The sequence below is a fragment of the Ascaphus truei genome, chromosome 4, assembly GCF_040206685.1.
Source record: "Ascaphus truei isolate aAscTru1 chromosome 4, aAscTru1.hap1, whole genome shotgun sequence".
NCBI lineage: Eukaryota > Metazoa > Chordata > Amphibia > Anura > Ascaphidae > Ascaphus > Ascaphus truei.
In genome coordinates, this window is record NC_134486.1 from 17,306,908 (window position 1) to 17,312,800 (window position 5,893).

Sequence of the window (5,893 nt, forward strand, 5' to 3'; positions counted from 1 at the left end):
TTCTGCAATTGATGGACCCAGCTCTTGCTTTGTCTCACCTGTCAAACCGTTGTAGCTCAACCTACAGAATCATCTTGGTAGCAGCGTGTGCCAGAGCCAAACTGTATAGTTCAGTTTAAATTCTGTTCCAGGTACTTTATAGTCCACAGGTTAAAAGAATAATGAACACTGGTTACTGTTACCTCGTCATCCTTCTTAAGACCAGATTTTGTTCTTGGGGTGCCAAGGATGAACAAGCTACTTCCATTTCTGGGATCTGTATGGTAAGTTGTGTAGCTTCAGTGACATGTAAAATGTGGACTATTGATCTAGCAAAGAGACCATGTCAATGGATCCTCCGTCCCGGTCACTTCATGCAGGTAGAAAGATTTACAGGGAATGGCTCCTTTTTCCTCTCATCCTTCCTCTTGCAGGCACTGATTACACACGTGCGAGCTCCTCTCCTCTGCTTGCATGGTTTCACGATTCAGAAAGCCCTCACTGTGCCTGATACTGGAGAGGATCATGTGCCCAAGAAGATAAAGCGTAGGCCTCCTACACCATCACGAGGGAGGAAGCTGGTTAATTTTTAGCTACTAAAATAGAAGGCATATACATTTAGTCACTAAGCAGGGGTCTGATGATACAGAAATTAAGCGTGCGTGGCGTTGCCACAGAACTCATTGATTTATTCATCTAAAACGTGAAGAAGAAATTAAGTGCTTTTCAGTTAGAAGTGAAAATGATATTTACAGCGTAAAAAAGCAATCTATTAACACGTGTGTTTTAATAGATAATTCCGAATGCTAGACCAGGGTTTATTGGAATATATTCTTACAGTCAAAACTATCCGATGAGAGGACACAGAGCTGAAATGTACAGGAGAGAGTTACATTTTATGGGCTTCCTTTTACAAGTTGCAGTGGTACATCATTTTCTGTTCTGGGAACATTTGTAATTATGACTTTGAGTTTGCAATATTAGGTCAGACCAGTTTCATTTGAACTAACAATAGATATTATAAGACAAGTGTTCGAGAGTTCTGCTCTATTCCTCAGGCCAAGCGATACTGCTTTTCAGGGTTCCCCGCTTCTGTCCAATAGAAGGTAAGGATGATAGCACAATATAATTAGAGCTGTGTCGATGAATTGGCTGCTACTAAGCTATTTGTAAGCTATTGCTAAGGCAATCATACCCGCTAAATAATATTAATAGCAATATTTCTTACAGCATGCAGAAGTTACGGTTACATAGGAGATGAGGTTGTGAAAAGACATATGTCCATTGAGTTCAACCAATGCTAAATCTAAACGACAGATGCTTTATCCTAAACTTGTACACACAACCCCAGTGACACATTTTCCAATGCTGTCTCATAAGGGGAAAAATAAACTCATTATTTGCTAAATAATGGCAATCAGATTTCTCCCTGGATCAATATCCTTCCCATGTTTACTTTTTTTGGTATATCCCTGTATACCTTTCCTTTCTAAAAAGATGTCCAAACTTTTTTTTAAGATATCTACTGTATCTGCTGTCACAGTCTCCATGGGTAATGAATTCCACATTGTAACTGCCCTTACTGTAAAGTACCCTTTCCTTTGCTGTTGATGAAATCTCTAGTTAGTGTTGTGCTGTGTACTATACTGTACATTACAGAAACAAGGTACATGGCAGAAAGGAAAAACAAAAAAATCCGCTATAACTTAAGTATACTTAGTGATAAATATAGTGAAAAAATATATAGCTGTCACTTAGAAAATGACATATAATAAAAATGGGAAAGTAGTGGTACCGTGTATATTCATGTTAAATCTCTTTTCTTCTTCCGAGATTCGTAAATTGCAGCACTCAAGTTTTGGCAGATATAGAGGTTTCATTCTTCCAAGTAACTTACAGACATATGGTATTTACATCAGGATGACATGCGTCCTCTCAGTTGGGTTCATGGAGGTTGCTTCTTTGTCTGGTGACCTTGGTGACCCTGTCTAACCTTGCTCTCGACCAGTTTCTTATACACAAAATATCACATACGTAAGCATATTTTAAGTGTACTTCCTCACAAGGACTTAAGATCTTTTGTCTACCTAACATAGTTTATGAATAACTTCTTACATATAATTAATTCAACCTTCTACTCCAAAGAGCTATCCATCAGCAGCTGTCTATAATCTGTTGAAATATATGCTATTTTTAGGAGGGGGACGAAGACTAGAATAGGAATGCTTACAATTCACAAAAATGTTTTAAATAATAATATATATATTGGGGGGGGGGAAGGAAGAGAAAAAAGTGTGTTGTTCCCAAGAGGAAGTTGCCAAGAGCAACAAAACGTGTAGCCAACAGCTGACATCACGTCACTCTGAACTTGGGAAGATGGAGGGCGGGGAGCCAAATCCAGAGCTACAGCCCAGACTTATACCTGTACGGCTTAGGCACGTTCTATAGTGCCAGGCGCGTGCTATGCCGCGCGCAAGTGGAATTTTAGTTGGCTGCCGTCAGTCAGCCTTTCTATACAAGGGCCGCGCGCGCACGGCAGGGAGAGGGGAGCCGACAGACAGCGGCGAAGATGAGGAAAATCATCTTTTCGCGCCGCTGCCTGCGCTCAAATGTATGTGTGTGGGTATGTATGTATGCATGAATGCGTGGATGTGTGTTTGTATGGAGATGTGTGTGTGTGTGTGTGTTTGTATGGAGGTGTGTGTGTGTGTTTGTATGGAGGTGTGTGTGTGTTTGTATGGAGGTGTGTGTGTGTTTGTATGGAGGTGTGTGTGTGTTTGTATGGAGGTGTGTGTGTGTGTGTTTGTATGGAGGTGTGTGTGTGTGTGTTTGTATGGAGGTGTGTGTGTGTGTTTGTATGGAGGTGTGTGTGTGTGTTTGTATGGAGGTGTGTGTGTGTGTGTGTTTGTATGGAGGTGTGTGTGTTTGTATGGAGGCACATGCACACGCGTACGCATAGGCATGCGCGGCCGCATGCTGTATATAACAGCCCTAAGAGACACCTCCTGATTTCCTTCTCACTGGCAGTTTGAATGGGACTGCCAGGGACCCCGGCTGTGTTAATCCGATGGAAAGGAAGGATTTTTCACTTGAAAAAGACCTACTAAGGTCGAAACGGTCGTTGTGTATGGCGCAATAAATTTCATACTTTTTGCAAAATCCGTGGAGCGCTAGATCCTTCCTTTTCATAGTTCAAGCTTGGATGATTGTGACAGGTATCCTTTTTGAACCAGCAGCACCGGTAATACTGTTATGTATATATGGCTTATGGTGTGCAGCATATCACTGTTTATTTGTGTTAATCCGATGGGCCATTAATTTCTGCAGAAATGTCACTGAAATGTTGCAGCATGTACCCAGCATGTACCCAGCATGTACCCAGCATGCACCCAGCATGCACCCAGCATGCACCCAGCATGTACCTGGGTCTTGTTGGTGATAGCCCCAGATTTTCCAAGGCAAGTTTAATTCATGTGTTAGAATACTCGTCGGCACACCTGTACAGACCAATCTGTCTATTTCCAATCGATTACAATATATTTACAAAGACGCAAATCAGCTGCAACAGACAATGAACATTGCTCACGCTAGAGCAGGGGCGCTAAACTCCAGTCCTCAAGCCCCCCAAACAGGTCAGGTTTTCTGGATATCCGAGCTTCAGCATACAGGTGCGCCAACGAGTATTCTAAAACTTGCCTTAAACTTGCCTTGGAAAATCTGGGGCTGTAACCAACAAGACCCAGGTACATGCTGCAACATTTCAGTGACATTTCTGGAGACAGACTAATGGCCCATCGGATTAACACAGGAGGGGTCCCTGGCAGTCCCATTCAGCTTGAATGGGACTGCCAGGGACCCCCGCTGTTAATCCGATGGGCCATTAGTCTGTCTCCAGAAATGTTGCAGTATGTACCCAGCATGTACCAGCATGTACCCAGCATGTACCCAGGTCTTGTTGGTGATTGCCCCAGATTTGTTTTAGAATACTCGTCGGCACTCGAGGCTCAGTCAAAGACTGATTGACCACCTGTGCTGAAGCAGGGACTGATTGAGCCACCTGTACTGAAGCTGGGATATCCTAAAACCTGACCTGTTGCGGGGGAGGGAGTTTGAGGACTGAACTTGAGCCTCCAACCTGCCCTAGAGTAGAAGCAGGGTTTCACAGTGGATATAGTGTGACCAAATGGGCCACATCCAAGTGGTACAAGAAGTGATTTCCCGAAGTAATGAATACGATCTATCGCTCAATTTAGGATTCATAGATTAGGAAAGAGCATTTCATTCTGTCTACACCTCGGTCGTTCAAAATGCATTGAGAAGACAAAATGTTGAAGAGAAGTCAATTTCTACTGCAGGGAACTATATAGGAATACCACATCGACTATTACAGTAGATACAAAGATAAGAGCAAAATAAGGATTAGCATGTAATAGGGAGGACACCATGTCTCCAAAGCTTTTCACAGCAACAGTTGAAGAATTTGAGCTGGGAGCATCACCTACGACATTGTTATTTTGATACAAGTTCAGAGAACCTCCAGCAACTAATCAGAGAACCCGCCAAGCAAGCAACAGTGTGTCATCTCCACAAAGATCGAAATCAATGTAAAAGCAGTAGAAGTTGAAATTGATATCTACCGTGGCAGGGAAAGTACCAATCCACGGAAACCTTTCTAATGCAATCAAAGGGAGGATGAAGATGGGATGGAGCACGTTTGGTAGAAATAAAACAATCTCTCAAGAGGAAAGTGTTCCACCAGTGTTTCCTGCCCGTGCTCACGTACTGTATGGATGTGAAACTTGGACCCTTTGTATGAAGATCATTTAGAAGCTTCAGACAATGCAAAGATGTCTGGAGAGATGTATGCTGGGTATCATCCGACGAGACGTGACCCTGGGAATCTCACTTTATCTCCAAATGTCTCAGGCACCAAAATTAGATTGTAACTTCTACGGGGCAGGAATTATTATTATTATTTTCTTTAGAAAAACTTTATATACAGCACGGCGTACACCATCAACTGTATATAAGAAGAAAAAAAATATTATTATATAGAATAGTAATATTTGTGAACAAATATTATAGGCAATAAGAGAGGCATAAACGGAATGATACGGTCTGATAAATCACAATTCTGTCCATTAATTAAGTAATAATCTCCGAAGAACAGGGAATTATTGGCCAGTAATGCCCTGTTCTGAGGGGATTATTACTATCATACTGTAGTAGGCTTTTTTCATAAATAATAGACACTTTTGTATTGATATATAGATTTTTTTTATTCAAATAAAATTGTAAGTACATTAAAGCACCTCTATATACACTTACACTGCAGCTATCTATATCTATACATACATACTGCAGCCCCACACTATATAAATACACACACACACTGTGCAGCCTCCACACAAACTCTGCAGCCCCCCTCTGTACAGACAAACACACAATCTGTAGCTCTACACATGCACACACACACTGCAGCTCCACACACACACACACACACACACACACACACACACACACACACACACACACACACACACACACACACACACACACACACACACACACACACACACACACACACACACACACACACACTCTGCTCCTACACACACTCTGCTCCTACACACACACACAAACTCTGCAGCTATACACACACACAAACAAGCAGCAGCTACACAAACGCAAATAAACAAAAAGAAAACAGCGCACAACGCTCATAGTGACGTAAATCAAGGATACAAATGTATTAAATATCCAAGGATAGGTAATGCGCGTACCTCAGGGAAATAGTAACACAGCATTTCATGGGACAAGTTACCCATACACCACACCAACATGAAGATATGGACAATCGCGGATCATCAGTCATCAGGCGCCACAGGTAAGGACAATCACAGGTCACCATAGT